Source organism: Chelonoidis abingdonii, chromosome 20 (genome assembly GCF_003597395.2).
Source record: "Chelonoidis abingdonii isolate Lonesome George chromosome 20, CheloAbing_2.0, whole genome shotgun sequence".
NCBI lineage: Eukaryota > Metazoa > Chordata > Testudines > Testudinidae > Chelonoidis > Chelonoidis abingdonii.
In genome coordinates this window covers 20,293-41,089 of record NC_133788.1, presented here as the reverse complement: position 1 = coordinate 41,089, position 20,797 = coordinate 20,293, and the positions used below count along the sequence as shown (strand labels likewise).

Below are 20,797 nucleotides of genomic sequence, written 5' to 3'. Positions count from 1 at the left end.
GATCACGGGAGTGCTTCACGATCAGGGCTGCAGGGCGGTTAATGGAAACAATGGTTGGCTGAGGGCTTGTTTGGATTAGTAGTCCACTCCTCTTTCTCTCCCAAGGATCCCAGAACTGGAGACAATCAGTAGTGGAGCTCTTAAGTTTCACTGAGGAAGAGTTATGCACTATTGGGGCAAAAGAGACCGTGTGAAATTTAGCAAATAAAGGTAATTCCCAAACAAATATTTTTTAGAGGTGGAGTTTAATATTAATTTATTATCAATAATGCACCAGAATTACATCATAATTATTATCATCACTCTCTCCTCTGGAGGCACATTTTATAGCTAATATATGGAGAAGAACCTCACCGTCCCAGTAACAGAATTTGTTCTCTGGGGCCTCACTCAAAGTCCTGAGCTGCAGCCTTTCCTCTCTATTTTTTTATATAGTCTATGTGAGCACTTGGCTCTGGAAATTTTATCATCGTCACAGTTGTGATCAGTGACCATCAGCTTCACACTGTGATCCTTCCACACTGTACTTCTTGAACAGCTCTTCACTCCCTGTGTATCAGAATTTGGTTTTCAGGTCCAAAAGTGAATTATAATTATCTATAGTCCTGTAAGCAGTGCTTAATTTGTGCTAGGGCTTGACAGGGCTGAGCCGCAGTACTCTATGCTTGTGAATTCGTAGCCCCGGTACCTCTGGGATTGTTACATCAGTTATGAATGTAAAAAAATTGCCAGAATCCGAGCACCTCTTTCATTATAAATTAAGAAGTACCTGTACGATCTCCTGAACCAACACTGCTCTGAGACAAAAGTGACAAGCTAGTTCTGACCGTAATATCTTAAAAAAAGTCAATGATTTTCAGATCATTCGACGGGAATATAAAAAAAAATAAAGGACTGGTATTAAGGGTGACCAGACAGCGAATGTGAAAAAATCAAGATTGGGGTGAGCGGGCGGGGTTAATAGGAGCCTGTACAAGAAAAAGACCCCAAAATCAGGACCGTCCCTATAAAATCAGGACATCTGGTCACCCTAACGGTATTCAACAGAGGTGAGTGGGGACAGAGGGTGGTGAGGGCGAGGCTATCCTGGCATCCTTGAGAGCAGCATGTAATGGGAACAGGGATCACTGACGGCAGCAGGTTGAACGATAAGAGGATGCTCAGTGTTTAAGTTGGGCAAAGTGCTATAAGGATACCGCACTCTTTTTCCCTTGCTCAGTGACTATCCGCTGCCATCATGAATGACTGTGAATTGCCAATATGAATGGCAGTATGTAGTTTTTGGCCTGGGTGATATAGAGTATTGCTCTACTGCTTGATTGGCGATGTGGTCCCCTCAGAACGGGGAGACACAACGTCATATTCCTGCTCTATTGGAACTTTAATTATTTATAAAAGAAATATTGAACAGCTTCAATAGGCAAGACTAAGAACTCAGGCAAGACTACCGCATTGCCCAGTGTCGGGGTGTTTTCCTACACTTTCAATTCCTTTATTCTCATTAGATGGGCATTGAGGGGGAATGAATCCAAGTTTCTTAGTTTTTTGATGATTGCCATGACCACTGCGTATGGCTTATGAGGGAGCATCCTACCACTACCACCATGCTGTTTGCCTTCTGTGGTTTTGGAAATATTTTATTTGCTTTTTGCAAAACACTTGAAAGTCTAAACAAAATTTCTCAGATTGATACAGAATGAAACACTTTGCTTTGACATTACCAATGTGTCAGTTTTTTTCGAGGTCAAAACTTCTTGAACTTTTTAATCACCAAAATGTTGGGGGTTTTTTAAAATTATTTTCTGTTTGACTTTAAACTGAGCATTAATTTCAAATTTGTAAACAGCCAATTAACCAAAAAAGTCCATTATTCATCCAATTCTAGTTGTAATGACTTGGCATGATCAGAACCAACAGATTAGATTTCTATTCTAATCTATTCTATTCTAAGCACTAAAAAGGATGTCATCACTGTTGTTACTGAATTGCCTGATATAATTAGGTAGCAGGATGTTCTAACTCAGATGTTTATACCTTGTTAATATAGGTGTCCCCAGGAGCCTGCTGAAGCTCAGTATTGACATTTCAGGTCCCTGATTGTATTTTGGCTACTGAGCCCGAAAGCAGACCAACTTTGGACTTTGATCTTTTTTAATCATATCTCACCAAATGTTACCAATTCCTCAGTAAAGATCTTGGACAATATATATCGAAGGGGCGCATGAGGGATTCAGAAATACAATTTCCCCCTGCTCTAATTGTTGAGATCACTCCCTATCCAGAACTGACATGGAACCAAGAAGCCTTGAATTTTCTCTCTCGTGCTCTAACTCCTTCTTTAGCTCTATCCTTCTCAGTTCCAGGAACAAAAGCCAGCAGTCATTGGCTTTCCTCAGCTTCGGAGGCCAGTCGGATATCCAATTCTTCCACTGTGTCCCAATTAGCCTCAGCACAGGAAGGAATTTTCAAACCCTCTAAAATTTGCATGGCTAGAATAAACACATAAAGAGACTGAAAAATGCCATGAAGTTATTAATCACTCCTCTTGTGAATGAATCCCCAAATCTCCAAAACAATAACTTTCTTCATTGTGCCTACCAAATCTCAAGGGTATTTCAGACACTCTTTGCTCCTACTATCAGATTAACTGGAGGTTAATAAGATGTCTGGGGCTGTGCTCCTTGGGATCAGGTCGTCTCTTGCTGTTCAGGACCACAATGATCAGCTCTGAGGATTGACTTCCCAAGCCATTCTCGATCATTTGGAGGAAGCTGGCTCTGAGATCACAGACACGGCAGGTCATGTTAGGAATTGACTCTTGATTCATAAAACATGCAATGTGATACTAGAGATAGGTACTGTTATTATAAGGAGGTCAGATACTCAGAGACCTCACTGATAAAGAAAGAATGACGTGGTTGGGGAGATAACATTTAACACTCACAGAGTCATCTGACCTCTTCCTGTGCCTATGTCTCTCAGATTAGGTTTCTCCCATGGCAGGGCTGTAAACTGCTCAGATCTGAGAGAGATGTCAGTGGGAGAGTGTGAAGGTGTGAATGACAGTGAGAAAGAGCCAGGAAAGTGTCCGGATATGCAGATAAAAACCACAGTGAGATTCCCGTTGTGGAATTGCTTTTATAAAAGCTTATCTGTTTTAGTTGTCTAGTAGTGTTTGGGATTTCAAAGCTATCAGAATTTCAACAGGAGCTGGGCACCTAAATCCCTTAGTCTCCTTGGGAACTCTCAACCTAAAAGTGCCTGAAATGTTCAAAAGTTACGTGTCTAACAGAGATCGAGGTGCAGCCCATGCGAATACAGTGTGCCTCTCTATTTGATTGGCATGAGCATGGACAGAGATTTATGGTTCTCCTAGAGTAGCTGACCTAACAGCTGTGGTCACTTAATTTGACTCATGCTTTTAAATCAAGATACCTTGAGTTCAGTCCTTGGACATGTCCCGTGTAAACCTCCAAACCTGAAAAGCTGCACTATAGTAGGAAGTCTCTGAGGTCTACAGGATGCTCGTTGACAATGCCTCCTCCCCACAATTTCACTATCTTCTCCCTAAACTTATCCATCTTTTCGCCATTGTATGGTCATTAGAGGATTGAGCCTCACAGCCCTCCTGCCAAGCAGGGGAACTGCAGAATTACCCCATTTCAGTTAGGGAAACTGAGGGACCAAGTTTGTGATTTTTCAAAGGACTCGCGAGATTTTAGGAATGCACTTATCAAACCGAAGATGAAATGGAATCTGTCACTTAACTTCCTTATTCTCTTTGGAGAATCCCACACCAGGAGGGGATGTAACTTATCCATGAGCAGAAAGATTGTATGTGGCAGAACAGAAAGCGAACCTTACTCCTCTGAGCCCAAAGCTAGTGGTTATCCACAAAACCATCCTCCTCACACTGTCAATGCAATATCTCACTGCCATTTAGAGCTGGTTGATATTCTTTTACAGAAACAGATAAAGAAATAAGTAAATACATAATTCTGTCAACAGATTGTGGATGGGAAAATCTGTTTTAATTTTTAAAAAAAAAAATCATGTGAATATTTGAAAGACAAATATTTGTTTCATGAAACCTTGAACCAAACATTTCAGTTTTTAAATTTTTAAGTGGGCGAAAAGTAATCTAAACCCTTTTTTTTCACCTTCTCTCACTTTTTTCTTTCCGTCTCCTCCTCCCCCAATTTTTCAAAATGACAAACTAAAAATGGGAGAGAAAATGCATGGAAACATGGAGAATATAAACACCAAAAAATGAAAAATAGAATTCGTGTTTTTTCAAATGCTGAATGAAAATTAGAATGTCAGTATAAAAGTGATCAAAAAAATTGGGTTTTGACTAGCAATGAAATGAACACTAACATTTTGTCACATTTTAAAAAAAAATCCCTGTGAAAAATGTTTGAGCCAAAAATGTCATATTTTTCCTTTGAAAGGTTTTTCTGGAAATAATGTCTTTTTCAAGCAGCTGTAGAGATTTTCCAAAATTTCAATGAAAATCGGGTGTCTACATCCTCTGGTTAAGTACATACATGGACATCACAATTTTAAATGCTGGTTCATCATATAAAGTTCAGCAGCTTAATCCATAGATACTGAAATACAGTGAACCAACTTTTCTGCTCACCTCAGAAAAGATGAGTCAGTAATATGGAATCTCTTTGGTGGCTGAGCCACTATAAAGGGGAAAAGTTAATGTGTTCAGCACCTCTGTTATTGAGGCCATACATTCAGCATCTGAATCCCTTAATTTGGTAGCTTTCAAGTTTTTCCATTCCAGCTCCCATCTAGTTGGGACCTTCCTCCCGTTTAGCCATACATGTAGGTCAATCTGGTCATAATGACATTCTGACACTTGTTTGTGACCGTCAGGCTGAGAACTTCTAGACTCTGAGAATTTCTAGGTAAGTGCAACCCTTTGCAACTCCTATCCTTCCCAATGAAGAACCTCTAGGCTCCAAGAAGACTCTACGGACTTTGGGAGCACTGCACCACCAGGGCTGCAGGAAGAGAAATTCAGACTGGAGTTAGGTAGTGCCTCTTTCATGAGCAAACCACTCCTCTTCGCTTCTAAGCACCCTATACATATCTCCAATGGGGGTAGCTCTTAGGGTCTGCCAAAGCAGGGTTCCCCTGCAATGGTACTGCGGAGATAGTGTTTAGGAAAATCAGGAATTACCCATAATCAATGTCTTTTTTAAGGTGGAGTTAACATTGATTTAATATCAGTAATTTAAAAGTGGAAAAATATAAAAAATTATTTATTATTATTATTTTTCTTCTGTTTCTAGGTATATTTTAAGGACACAAAATGGAGCAGAAGAACCTCTGCTTCAGTGACAGAATTTGTCCTCTTGGGCCTCACTCAATGTCCTGAACTACAGTGATTCCTTTTCATCATCTTTTCCATGTTCTACCTGATAACCTGGCTGGATAACTTCATCATCATCACCACCGTGATCTCCAACCAATCACTCCACACCCCGATGTACTTCCTGCTGGCCAGCCTAGCTTTCATAGATATGAGTGATTCTAAAGTCAGTGTGCCGAAGATGTTGTTGGGTCTCCTCTCCCAGCACAAAACCATCTCATTCAATGGGTGCATCCTCCAGATATTCTTCTTCCACTTCATTGGTGGTGCTACGGTCTTTTTACTTGCGATGATGGCCGCCGATAGCTACGTGGCCATCCATAAACCATTGCAATACTTGACTATTATAAACCCGTGTGTGTACGGTTAGTGGCAGGCACATGGATGGGTGGATTGGCTCAATCTGTTATTCAGATAGGACTGGTCATCCAATTACTGTTCTGTGGGTCATATGTCCTAGAAAATTTCTTCTGCGATATCCCACAAGCTGTCAAATTGGACTGCACAACAACTACCTGTTTGAGTTGCTTATGATCTCCCAAAGTGGAATACTTGCCATAATTATCTTCATCCTCCTGCTCATTTCATACACTATTATCTTAGAGGTGGAAAGCTTCTGTTTTAAAATTCAAGGAGTTGAATCCCATTGATATTCCAGGGTAACACAAGGAGGGAAAAGTTGGAGAGGCATTAGTGAGGGAAAGAGTTTACTTTCCTTGTATTAAAATCCAGGGGGTCTGGATCTTGGGAGTCCCCAGGGAAGGTTTTGGTGAGACCAGAGTTTACCAGCTGCTTAGAGTCCTGTTTGGTGGCAGCGTATCAGATCTAAGCTGCTAATTAAGTTTAGAGGAATTCATGTTAGTACCTCATTTTTGGACTCTAAGTTTCAGATTGAGGAAAGAATACTTTGACACGGACATTGGAGTCACAAAGGTTGTGTAGGTTCTTTAAACTCACACTGTCAGTGGGAGACCTTAGAGCAGAATCTAGATCTCCTGATTTAAGATGAGAGTTTCAAAGGAATGACAAGAAGTGATGTGCCAACATCATTAAATTTCAATGAGCGTTGGGATCAAACTTCTTTGGTCTCCTCTGAAATTTCCAGTCTACTTTCCCCTTTGAAGACCGCACAGGGATGAAATGAGCATCATGATCAGTTTAGTGGGAGGAACTATCATAACTCAACTCTAGAGCTGGTCACGAAACCAAGACCTATTATATGGCTGCAGTGTCTGTGACAGGAGTGATCATAAATGTTCCATTCAGACTGTTTTCAGTGGAAAATTGCAGGGGTGACAAAGCAAAAGTGTTCCCAGAAAGCTGACAGGGCCCAGAGCAGCTAAAGCTGCAATTGTGGGAAGGACTCCACTGCTGAGGGAGCTCATTTCTGCTGCTGTCTATTTGGAAGCAAGAGGCGAATTGATTGGATAGGCCCAGCCCTCTTTTGCACTGCACATTTACAATGAAGATGTGGACCATTTTGGTAAATGTTGAGTTGGGAGGCTAAAAGTGCAATAGACCTTATCTGGGAGCACCAGCAGGGAAAAGTAACATCCAAGCTGAATGTGCCTGAGTCACTCTGCACACCAAAGCCTTCTGTCTAGGGCACAGTTGGGAAACGGGCATTGCCTGAATATCATCATACTTGTAAGGTTATACTTATGCAATACAATTGACAACTGAGTTGAACGAAACCCATTGATTAACAGACAAGGGGCGTACACTGGCACGAAGGTACTACTCAGTGCGAAACAGGGTGGCAGTAGCAGAACACTAATCACAAAAGTCACGCCACAAGTTGATACAGAAGCACTTGAGTAGTTAAAAACAATACGCTCTTCGTGCGATGGCTCTGAAGTCCTTACAGTCTACTCCAGACTGTTATCCTCATGTTCAATATATCTCCGGTTTGGGCAAGTCCGTTGCAAACGCTCAGACTCATGGGTCTCGCTGATAAGGATACTTCGTAAGAGGCTGGTTTATAGCTCGCAGCTAGAAACCATTGGCAATCTCTCAGGACCACGACAATAAGATTAATTAAAGCATATATATTAATAAGACTAAATTTAATTAATGATTAATAAAATCATATACGCCACAGATATACGGCTAATTCACAAGAATCCTCGAAACAATAGAATAATGAAAGTAAAAGGTCTTCACCTCTATAACCCTTTTATAAATCAATGACATTGATCATGAAGGATTTGCCCACATCTTAATCAGCCAAGAAGAAGAGTCATGAATCATGATTGTAGGGGAAAGTTGGTTAATTTGGGGTTCATTGCAAAATTTTCCAAAAAACCCCAAAAACCTGAGGCCACTGCAATTTGACAAAGCATAATCTAAGAATTCTTTCTTTCTTTCTTTCTTTCTTTCTTTCTTTCTTTCTTTCTTTCTTTCCACTATTGCAAAAGATCAAAGGTATCAGCTTGTGGCACTCCTACTCTCATTTATAAGCACTGATTTCAGTGAGAGTTAGGTACCTAAATATCTTTTTAAAATTTTGACCTTACTCACTTGAGGAGTCTTAGGCCATGTTTACACTAGCATTTTTGTCGGTATAATTTGTGTCATTCAGGGGTGTGAAAAAATACCCCACTCGACAATCTAAGTTACACTGACAGAAGTGCCTGTGTGGACAGCACTATGTTTAAGGGCACAAGAGCAAACGATCCCAACTGCATAGAAAATATAGGAAGCATAGTGAGAAATCACCCTGGCTTAACCAGGAAATCTTCAATGTTCTGAACTCAAACAAGAGTCCTACAAAAAGTGGAAACTAACTTAAATTACAAACGGTGAATATAAGCAAATAACATAAGAATGTAGGGACAAAATTTGAAAGGCCAAGGCACAAAACAAGATTAAATTAGGAAAAGACATAAAAGGTAACAAGAAAACATTATGGAAATACATTAGAAGCCAGAGGATTATCAAGGACATGGTAAGCCTGTTACTTCAATGAGGGGGAAAAAACAATACCAGAAAGAAGTGGAAATGGCAGAAGTGCTTACTGAATTGTTTCGGTTTTCACCAAGAAGGTTGGTGGAGATTGGGCATCTAACATAGTGAATGCCAGGGAAAATGAGGTAGAATTAGAAGTTGAATAGCGAAAGGACAAGTCAAAAATTACTTAGACAAGTTAGATGTCTTCAAGTCACAAGAGACTGAAGAGATGCATCCTAGAATACACAGGGAGCTGAGTGAGGAGATATCTGAGCCATTAGTTATTACCTTTGAAAAGTCATGGAAGATAGGAGATATTCCAGCAGATTGGAAAAGGGAAAATATAATATCAATCTCTAAAAAGGGAGATAAGAACAACCTGGCAATTACAGACTAGTAAATTTAACTTCTGTACCCAAAAGATAATGGAACAAATAATTAAGTAATCAATTTGCAAATATCTAGAAGATAATAAGTTGATCAGTAACAGCATGGACCTGTCAAGAACAAATGATGTCAAACCAACCTGATAGCAGGCTAACAAACTTTGTGGATAAAGGGGAAGTAGTAGATTTTTTATATCTTGACTTTAGTAATGTCTCACATGACCTAACAAACTAGAGAAGTACAACCTAGATGGAGCCCATATCATAGCTTTCGTACTCAGATCTGAACCTTAGAGTTCAGAAAATAAGATACTAGCATGAAACCTCCAAGCTTAATTAACAGCTTAGAGTTGATAGCGCTGCCACCAGCCAGATTCCAGTGTCTGGCGCACTCTGGTCTCCCCTAAACTTCCCTGGGGGACCCCAAGACTCAGATGCCCTAAGTCTACAACAAAGGGAAATAACCCCCTCCCCTTGTCTCCTCTTTATTTCCTCCCAGGAATCCCCTTCCTGGATGGCCCTGGACGATCATCCTATTTCAATTCCTTGAAATGCAAAACAGAGAGATCAAGTTTCTTTCACCATCAGTCAGAGTCCCTGCAAAGGTAATCTTTGCAAGTCTGACACATAGAGATATTCCGTTCCCCCCTGTTTCCTTCCTCCCCACCAATTCCCTGGTGAGTTCTAACTAGGAAAAAATCCAACAGGTCTTAAAAAGAAAGCTCTATATAAAAAGAAAGAAAAAGACATAAAAATGATCTCTAAATCAAATTGACAATATACAGGGTATTTGGCTAAAGAAAAATGAATAAACAGCCTTATTCAAAAAGAAAATACAATAAAAATTCCAGCAAACTCACACATGTAAATACAAAAAATAAAAACCTATTGTCTTCTACTTTGTACTTACATTGGAACAGAAGATTAGAAAGCTTGGAGAGAAACAGTTCACTCTCAGAGCGGAGCAACAGAGAGAGAAAACACACCCAGAAGTTCCTCCTTGAGATTGAAAAATCTGGTTTTCTGATTGGTCCTCTGGTCAGTGTTTGGTTCCTTTGTTAACCTTTACAGGTAAAGAAACATTAACCTTAGCTATCTGTTTATGACAGAGCTACTATAAGGTGGATGCATAACTGGTTGGAAACAATTCCAGAGAGTAGTTATCAGGGTTCAGTCATGCTGAAAGGGCATATCAAGTTGATCCACAGGGATCAGATCTGGGTCAGTTCTGTTCAATACTTCATCAATGATTACATCATGGCATAGAGAGTACATTTTATCAGTCTGCAGATGATGCCAGGCTGGGAGGGGTTGCAAGTGTTTTGGAGGATAGGATTATAATATAAAATGATCTGGACAAACTGGAGAAATGGTCTGAAGTAATAAGATGAAATTCAATAAAGACAAATGCAAAGTACTCCATTAGGAAGGAACAATCAGCTGCACACATACAAAATGGGAATAACAGCCTAGAAAGGATTCCACGGAAAGGAATGAGCCCCACAAGCCCGAGTCAGCTGACACACTGCACTGGGGATTAATTAGTTGCAGTATAGATGTATCCATAGATCCGTGCCTATACACGGCCAGCCCTTTTTAGGTCCATTGCTTTCAAAGTTTCAGCCTTTGGCAGGAGGTGGCCTCAGAGGTTATGTCTACATTGTAGTGTAAACGCAGGGTTCAAACTCAGGATCAGCCTAAACCTTTCATATACATGCAAACTGTGCTAACCGGGCTCAGATCAAGGATCACAGGAGTGGAGATCAGCCTGAGTCAAGCCACGACCAGGGTTCAACTCTGCTGCTTTGCAGTGTAGACACAGCCTCACTGGACTTGTGTTTGGACGGTATGTCTACAGTGCAATTAAACACCTCAAGGGAGGGAAGGTCCTAGAGCCTGGCATCCGGTCCAAACATCTACCACAATTTTACAGCCCCACAGCTGAGCACTCAACCCAATCAGATAACTGGCCAGCTGTGGGTGTTTAATTGCAATGTAGAGATACCATGGCATCCATCAGAAGTATTCACACAGTACATGGCCGCTTCCTTGTGTCCTCTCGACAGTCAATATTTGGTAGACAGTTAAGTTTTCATGTACCACTATGAAAAAATGCTACAACATTTGGGGAGGATGCTTGGATGTCAGGGATTGGACTCAGGCCCACATAATACAGTGTAGATGCTGGAGCCCCAGGTTGGAACACAAGGATCAAAAATTCCTAAACTGGGTTTACAAATGAGTGTAGACTCTCAAGCCCTAGGTTACCAAACACAGGTTCTGCCAACTCTAGTTCTGCTAACCCTGGCCACACCCTTGCAGTGTAGACATACCAATGGGGCCAGTTCATGTCAGAGGTGCTGGTCAGTTTCAGGATATGTGTTTTGACAAGGGCTCAGTCTGCAGGGGCAGAGTCTGCTCCAATTTACTGCAGATTTGCCTTATTCAGATGGGCCCCAAGGCTGATCATACACTGAGAGTCCCTTGCTGACACTAGGAGAAGTCAAGCTTACACCGGACCTTTCACTGGCAGGTACCTTCTGTCCACTGAAAGGCTGGTGTTGCTAGCACTGCTCTGACTCAGCTGGCCCCAATCCTGGCTTCCAGCTCAGACAAAGTAAAGACCTTTCCCTTCAACAAGTTTCTAGCACTGTGGTCTCTGGCACTGTGTTGCAGCTATCGGCTGTGTCTGGTTCTTTATAATGCTGGTCAAAAACAAAAAGCTCGTTTTGCAAAACATTCCAATTTCTAAGTTTCCTCCGCCTCCAAAAAAGGTTCAAAACAGACCAGGTCTGTCTTTGGATCAGACTAATGGGTGTGCAATATGAGGACCTTAATCTCAATTTACATGGGTGTAACTTAGGCTAACATCTACACTTGGAGCTAGGAATGTGACTCCCAGCTGGTGGAGACATACCTGTGCTATCTCTCATTGAGCTAATGTGCTAAAATTAGGAGTGTGGCAACAGTAACACAGGCAATGGTAAGCGACAGTACCATGTGCTAGTCACCCTGAGTGCAAACCTGATTAGACCCCATGGGTGTATACTTGAGGCAGAAAGCCTGTACCGCCACTCCCCTAGCTCCCAAAGTAGATGTCGCCTTAGAGTAGAATTTGGCTTGGATGACCAGAATCCCATTGACATGGAGGCTGCCTTGTACGACTCTAGCAGTGTAAAAGGTGCCTGAAAATAGACATAAATTACATTCTCTCACAATGCTCTGTCACATTGCCAGAGCCACATGAAGTGGTTTTAATGTGAATGAGAATTAGGCTTAGGGACTCTCAAGCCAAAAAAGGGAAAAGATTACACTGAAAATCCTAATGCTGCAGTTTTTTTACAGCCCAATCAGAGAGAAGCAATGGGAATACATGGGTGTAAAATCCCCTAGTGTATTGGGTGTAAGCTCCAGCACAATACCGCCCCAAATAGACCATAGAAAACAGCCCATTCATCCTGCAGAAAGGTGAGCAGAAGGAGCTGGTGGTAGGAGGAATTTATTTTGAATCTAACTAAACACCCACAGCTGGCCAGTGTTAGCTGACTTGGGCTTGAGTGGCTCAGGCTGTGAGGCTGTAAAATTGTGGTGTAGATGTTTCGGCTGGATGCCAGGCTCTAGGACTTTCCCTCCCTATGAGGTGTTTAATTGCACTGTAGACATACCCCCCAAAGCACAAGTCCAGTGAGACTGTGTCTACACTGCAAAGCAGCAGAGTTTGAACCCTGGTCGTGGCTTGACTCAGGCTTGGATCCTCCACCCCTGTGGGATCCTTGATCTGAGCCCTTGGTTAGCACAGTTTGCATGTAGATGGAAGGGGAATTAGGCTTGATCCTGAGTTTGAACCCTGAGATTACACTACAGTGTAGACGTAACCTCTGAGGCCACCTCCAGCCAAAGAGGCTGAGAACTTTGAAGGCAATGGACCTAAAAAGAGCTGGCCAGTGATAGGCATGTATCTATGGATACATCTATACTGCAATTAAACATCCCCAGCTGGCCAGTGTCAGCTGACTCGGGCTTGTGGGGCTCTTCCCTTTCCGTGGAATTCCTTTCTATGCTGTCATTTCCCATGTTGTATGTATTCAGCTGATTGTTCCTTCCTAAGTGGAGTACTTTGCATTTGTCTTTATTGAATTTCATCTTATTTACTTCAGACCATTTCTCCAGTTTGTCCAGATCATTTTATATTATAATCCTATCCTCGAAAGCACTTGCAAAACCCTCCCAGCCTGGCATCATCATCCGCAGACTTGATAAATGTACTCTCTATGCCATGATGTAAATCATTGATGAAGATATAGAACAGAACTGGACCCAGATCTGATCCCTGTGGGATCACACTTGATATGGCCTTCCAGCATGACTGTGAACCACTGATAACTACTCTCTGGGAATAGTTTTCCAACCAGTTATGCATCCCACCTTATAGTAGCTCCATCTAGGTTGTATTTCTCTTGTTTGTTTGTGAGGTCATGTGAGACAGTATCAAAAACCTTACTAAAGTCAAGATATAAAAAATCTACTACTTCCCCTCTATCCACAAGGCTTGTTAGCCTGCTATCAGGTTGGTTTGACATCATTTGTTCTTGACAAGTCCATGCTGTTTACTTATCACCTTATTGTCTTCTAGATGTTTGCAAATTGATTACTTAATTATTTGTTCCATTATCTTTTTGGGTACAGAAGTTAAATTGACTGGTCTGTAATTCCCAGGTTGTTCTTATCTCCCTTTTTATAGATTGACATTATATTTTCCCTTTTTCCAGTCTTCTGGAATATCTCCCATCTTCCATGGCTTTTCAAAGATAATCACTAATGGCTCAGATATCTCCTCACTCAGCTCCCTGAGTATTCTAGGATGCATTTCTTCAGGCTTTGTGACTTGAAGACATCTAACTTGTCTAAGTAATTTTTGACTTGTCCTTTCCCCTATTTTAGCCTAATTCTACCTCATTTTCACTGGCATTCACTATGTTAGATGCTCAATCACCACCAACCTTCTTGGGCTGAAACCGAAACAAGTCAGTAAGCACCTCTGCCATTTCCACTTTTTCTGGTATTGTTTTTTCCCCCCTCATTGAAGTAACAGGCCTACTGTGTGCTTGGTCATCCTCTGGCTTCTAATGTATTTGATAATGTTTTTCTTGTTACCCTTTATGTCTTTTGCTAATTTAATCTTGTTTTGTGCCTTGGCCTTTCGAATTTGTGTCCCTACATACTTGTGTTATTTGCTTATATTCACCCTTTGTAATATAACTTAGTTTCCACTTTTTGTAGGACTTTTGTTTGAGTTTAGATCACTGAAGATTTCCTGGTTAGCCAGGATGATTTCTCACTATACTTCCTATATTTTCTATGCAGTTGGGATAGTTTGCTCTTGTGTCCTTAAACATAGTGCTGTCCACACTGGCACTTCTGTCGGTGTAACTTATGTTGTTCAGCGGGGTATTTTTTCACACCCCTGAGTGACATAAGTTATACTGACAAAAGTGCTAGTGTAAACATGACCTAAGACTCTCAAGTGAGTAAGGTCAAATTTTAAAAAGATATTTAGGTACCTAACTCTCACTGAAATCAGTGCTTATGAATGAGAGTAGGAGTGCCACAAGCTGACACCTTTGATCTTTTGCAAGAGTGGAAAGAAAGAAAGAAAGAGAGAAAGAAAGAAAAGAAAGAAAGAATTCTTAGATTATGCTTTGTCAAATCGCAGTGGCCTCAGGTTTTTGGGGTTTTTGGAAAATTTTGCAATGAACCCAAATTAACCAACTTCCCCTACAATCATGATTCATGACTCTTCTTCTTGGCTGATTAAGATGTGGGCAAATCCTTCATGATCAATGTCATTGATTTATAAAGGGTTATAGACTAAGGCCTTTACTTTAATTATTCTATTACTTTCAGTTTGTGAATTAGTATGTATATGTGGCTATATGATTTAATTAATCATTAATTAAATTTAGTATATTAATATATATGCTTTAATTAATCTTCATTTCTGCTCTGAGAGATTGCAATGGTTCTAGCTGAGAGCTTTAACCTTTTACAGAGTATCCTTACTCAGGGACATTCAGTTGGAGTTTTTGCCCGAGTATTGACAGAGTAAAGTCTGAGTACGACTGTAAGGACTTGGTATTTGCTTTTAACTACAAGTTCCTTCAACTTTGGCTGGATTTGTGTTTAAGTGTCTGATTCTGCCACCCTTGTTCACAGTGAGTAGTACCTTCCTGCTAGTGTAGCCCCCTTGATAACAATGGGTTGTTCATTTCAATTGTTTGATAATTAACCTTACAAGTATGTATATTCAGGCTCCCTTTCCCCACTGTGCCTAACAGAAGGCTTGTCAGGGTGACCCCAGGCACATTCACTTGATGTCTTGTCCCTCTATCTCCCAATAAGGTCTTTTGCACTTTATGCCTCCCAAACTCAAAATTTAACCCAAATGGTCCACACTCTCACTCATGTAAATGCAGTGCAAAAGAGGCTGGGCCCATCCAATCAATTCCCTTTGCTCTCCAATAGACAGCAGCAGAGAGCTCCCTCAACAGTGGAGTCCTTCCACAACTGCAGGTCTTAAGCTGCTCTGGGCCCCTGTCAGGGTTCCCCCCACTCTGAGCTCTGGGGCAGATGTGGGGACCCGTATGAAAGCTCCCCTAATCTTATTTCTACCAGCTTAGGCTAAAACTTTCCTTGTCCAAGTGATTTACAAAAAAATTCAGGAAAAAGGCCCACTTGGAGTCCCTCTTTCCCCAAAATATTCCCCCAAGTCCCTTCACCTCCTTTCCTAGGGATGCTTGAGAATAATATACTAACCAATTGACCACAAAAAAACCCCTGGGTTTTTAGGCACTGAAAATCAATCAGGTTCTTAAAAGAAGAATTTATTTTTTAAAAAAGTAAAAGAATCACACCTGCAAAATCAGGATGGAAGGTAACTTTACAGGGTAAATAAAAAGATATAAAACACAGAGGATTCCCTCTAAGCTTAGCTTCAAAGTTACAAAAAACAGGAATAAAACTCCCTCTTAGCATAGGGAGAATTCACAAGCTAAACCAAAAGATAATCAAATGCATTTCCTTTCCTTTATTTATAATTTATGTAATTTTATATGTATCATTTCAGGTATCTTTCCAAGAGATGGTTTACCTGCTTGGTCTCTATCCAGAGAGAGAACAAACAAAGCCTCTCTCCCTGCCCCAGATTTGAAAGTATCTTCTTTCTTTATTGGTCCTTTTGGTCAGGTGCCAACCAGGTTATTTGAGCTTCTTAACCCCTTACAGGTAAAGTGATTCTGTACCTCTGGCCAGAAGGGATTTTATTTTGCTGCATACATAAAGTTTTACCCTTTATATTTATGACAGTCCCTCTTCCCCCATTTCATCCACAGGTGACAATTCTGAGCTCCCTTATTTCTAAGGCTTGGATCAATGGGCTTACAGAGAGAGAGAAAGAGAGACTTCCCTGTTGGATATTATATAGGATTTTTTTCAAAGAGATTTTTGAAGAAATTCAAGGGACTGCAACATTTACAAATCAAACTTCTTTCTGGAATTTTTTGCATTATCGTCTGAGATAACTGTTAGTAAAAGAGCTTAGAGAGCTTAATATTATTATTCAAGGTTATCCAGCGAGATCACTGCATGTTTTAGACATAAACTATTTGTGTAGAGTCATTTTCTGTGTTTCCACCCTTAACTGGCCAGTTGTCTCTGTTGTTTGTGTTACTGTTTAACGCTTCAGCAGTGAAAGAAGCTGTTTAAAATAAATCATAAATCCCCAGCAGATAGCAGGAGCACTCAGAATCATGTGCCACACCTCCTGCACTCTTTAAAATCTATCTACCTATCTATCCTCATACACACATCTATCTATCTATGTATCTATCAGCTGAGTAGATTGCGGGTTGACAATGTCTATCAGGATCCTGATGCTGCAAACAAATACTACTATGCCTGTGAAGAACTTGTCTCAAACACCTCTCAGGGATGGTCTATACCAGGGGTCAGCAATCTTTCAGAAATGGTGCACCAAATCTTCATTTATTCACTCTAATTTAAGGCTTCACGTGCCAGTAATACCTTTTAATGTTTTTAGAAGGTCTCTTTCTATAAGTCTATAATATGTAACTAAATTATTGTCATAAGTAAAGTAAATAAGGTTTCTAAAATGTTTAAGAAGCTTCATTTAAAATTAAATTAAAATGCAGAGCCCCTCGGACCAATGGCAGTGTGAGTACCACTGAAAATCAGCTCGCTTGCCACCTTGGGCACACGTGCCATAGTTTGCCTACCCCTGGTCTAGACATACTTAATCCTGCCTCCGGAAAGGGGGCCTGGCTATACGATCTCTCAAGGTCCCTTCCAGCCCTACGTTTCTGTCATTGTCTGGCAGCAATCTCACTGAAATCAATAGGCTTATTGCTAACAATAATTTTCCTCATGTTCCTTATGTGTTTCCAGGGTCAGGCTCTTTATTTATTTATTTATTTGTTTGTTTGTTTATTTATTTATTTATTGGCCAGAGCAAGAACTTTCATGACTGGAAGGGAAGAACTAGTTCACTGCTAACCACATAGCAGTTTTGGACCCAGTTCTTCAAGCACTTCCCTTCAGGCATAGTCTTTACTATGATGCGTTCTTCCATTGACTTCAGTGCTACGCCTGGCAATATATAACAGAAGAAATGGACACTCCTGTTGAAGCTATTCCACTGTGAATTGAATACTTACAAAAACACTGGGGAGGAGAGAGAGAGAGAATGTCTCTGTTGTAGTCTGATGGTTAGAGTGACAAGATGGGCGACCTTTGGTCAGAGGTTGAAGTAAGCTGGTACGATACGATTTGGTGTACCAGCAAGAGCCAGTATACTGTGCCGGACCACATCGGCTTCTGTGGCAGGGATTTAAAGGGCCCTAAGTTCTAAGTTTTTCTCTTTAGCCAAAAGATTTTGCTCTTAGCCAAAAGTTTTGTTCTCAGATAAATTCCTGAGGCCTACAAGAAAAAAACCTCAGGCCCAAAACAACAAGAGGGCCAACTTTTCCCTGTCAATGTAAAAGGAAGAAAAGATTAAGCCATAAAGCATAAGATTGTTCCTGTTCACCTGCTGGAACACTCTATAGTAATTTCCTCACTACAATCAGCCCATTAGTTCTGATACACAAATTACTGAACAGATCTTTTTTCAGAGAAGGGACTGATTTTCATGAGTTCCTCCTTAGTTGAAATCATTCTTAGAGGGATTTCAGCCAGCAATTCTCAGTGTCAAAAGCCCAACTGATGGAAGCCTATTAGGAAGGATGCCCCCATTTCCTCCCGCTGGGAACTGACTCATTTACCCTCATGGAGCTATGTCTTATTTATACCGACTGCTTTTTTTACTTCCATGGAGGTTCTTGCCCTCAGTCTATAATGTGTTTGTGAGCACAGATTCTCTTGAGTGTGCAGTGTTTGATCTCTTTTTACTCCACAAACTTTTCACNTTATATTAATATATATGCTTTAATTAATCTTCATTTCTGCTCCTGAGAGATTGCAATGGTTCTAGCTGAGAGCTTTAACCTTTGTACAGAGTATCCTTACTCAGGGACATTCAGTTGGAGTTTTGCCTGAGTATTGACAGAGTAAAGTCTGAGTACGACTGTAAGGGCTTGGTATTTGCTTTTAACTACAAGTTCCTTCAACTTTGGATGGATTTTGTGTTAAGTGTCCGATTCTGCCACCGTTATCCAGAGTGAGTAGTACTTTCCTGCCAGTGTAGCACCCTTGTTAACAATGGGTTGTTCATTTCAGTTGTTTGATAATTAACCTTACAAGTATGCGTATTCAGGCTCCCTTTCCCACTGTGCCTAACAGAAGGTTTAGTCAGGGTGACCCCAGGCACATTCAGCTTGATATCCTGTCCCTCTATCTCCCAATAAGGTCTATTGCACTTTATGCCTCCCAAACTCAAAATTTAATCAAAATGGTCCACACTCTCATGTAAATGCAGTGCAAAAGAGGCTGTGCCCATCTACTCAATTCCCTTTGCTCTCCAATAGACAGCGGCAGAGAGCTCCCTCAGCAGTGGAGTCCTTCCACAACTGCAGGTCTTAAGCTGCTCTGGGCCCCTGTCAGGGTTCCCTCCCCACTCTCAGTTCTGGGGTACAGATGTGGGGACCAGCATGAAAGATTCCCTAATCTTATTTCTACCAGCTTAGGCTAAAACTTTCCTTGTCCAAGTGATTTAGATAAAAATTCAGGAAAAAGGGCCACTTGGAGTCCCTGTTTCCCCAGAATATTCCCCACAAGTCCCTTTATCCCCTTTCCTAGGGAGGCTTGATAATAATATACTAACCAATTGAGCACAAACCAAACTCTTGGGTTTTTAGACACTGAAAATCAATTAGGTTCTTAAAAGAAGAATTTTGTTTAAAAAAAAAGGTAAAAGAATCACACCTGAAAAATCAGGATGGAAGGTAATTTTACAGGATAAATAAAAAGATATAAAACACAGAGGATTCCCCTCTAGGCTTAGCTTCAAAGTTACAAAAAACAGGAATAAAACTCCCTCTTAGCACAGGGAGAATTCACAAGCTAAACCAAAAGATAATCAAATGCATTTCCTTGCCTTTACTTATAATTTCTGTAATTTTATATGTATCATTTCAGGTATCTTTTCAAGAGATGGTTTACCTGCTTGGTCTCTCTCTCTCTATCCAGAGAGAGAACAAACAAAGCCTCTCTTCCTGCCCCAGATTTGAAAGTATCTTCTTTCCTTGGCTGGGAAACTTCACCATCATCACCACCGTGATCACCGACACCAGCTCCACACCCCATGTACTTCCTGCTGGCCAATTGGCTTTCTTGGATGTCAGTGAATCATCAGTAAATGCTCCAAAATTGCTCTCAGGTCTCCTCACCAGAGTAAAACCTCATTCAATGATGTCATCCTCCAGAGTTCTTCTTCACTTCATTGCTGGTGCTATGGTCTCTTTACTTGTGTGGCTGCCGAAGGTACGTGGCCATCTATAAACCACTGAGATACATACTATCTGAACCGGGGTGTGTGTGTGTGTAGTGTTAAATGCATGGCTGGGTGGATTGGTTCACTCTGCTGTTCAGCTTGGACTGCTCCTCCAGTTGCCATTCTGTGGTCCAATGTCCTGGACAATTTCTACTGTGATATCCCAAGTCATCAAACTGGCCTGCACGACACTCACTTGGTTGAATGGCAGATGGTCTTCATGCTGGAGTGCTGCTCATACTAGTATTCATCATTCTGCTGATTTCCTACACTGTCATCTTAGCAAGATCAGGACACATGTCATGGAAGGGAAGCGCAAGGCTCTGTCCCACTGTGGAACCCAGATTATTGTGGTGTGTTTACAATTCATACCTAGCATCTTCATCTATGCTCGGCCCTTCAAGCAGTTCACGCTGGACAAGGTGATATCTGTCATTTACACTGTAATCACCCGATGCTGAATTTGATGATCTACACGTTGAGAAACGCTGAGATGAAAAGGCCATCAGGAGACTGATGAGGAGAATGCTTCTTCTGGGGAGGGAAAGAGAGACATAATTTATCTTCCAATCTTACATTTGTGTTCAAAATCTAATTTGTGCACTGTTCAGACAGCAGATATATGTGGCACGTGAAAAGTTGTGGAGTAAAAAGAGATCAAAACTGCACTCAAGAGAATCTGTGCTCACAAACACATTATAGACTGAGGGCAAGAACCTCCATGGAAGTAAAAAAAGCAGTCGGTATAAATAAGACATAGCTCCATGAGGGTAAATGGTCAGTTCCAGCGGAGGAAATGGGGCATCCTTCCTAATTGGCTTCCACCATTGCTTTGACACTGAGAATTGCTGCTGAAATCCCTCTAAGAATGATTTCAAATTTGAAATCATTCTAGAGGGATTTCAGCCAGCAATTCTCAGTGTCAAAGCAACTGGTGGAAGCCTATTAGGAAGGATGCCCCCATTTCCTCCGCTGGAACTGACCATTTACCCTCATGGAGCTATGTTCTTATTTATACCGACTGCTTTTTTTACTTCATGGAGGTTCTTGCCTCAGTCTATATGTGTTTGTGAG

General features: G+C 41.0%; 1 pseudogene; it reads left to right on the top strand.

Annotated features, from left to right (window-relative positions):
* The first annotated feature begins 337 nt into the window (after nt 1–337).
* LOC116829798 (olfactory receptor 4D1-like) lies at nt 338–20,281 on the top strand (annotated as a pseudogene).
* Nucleotides 20,282–20,797: the final 516 nt, after the last annotated feature.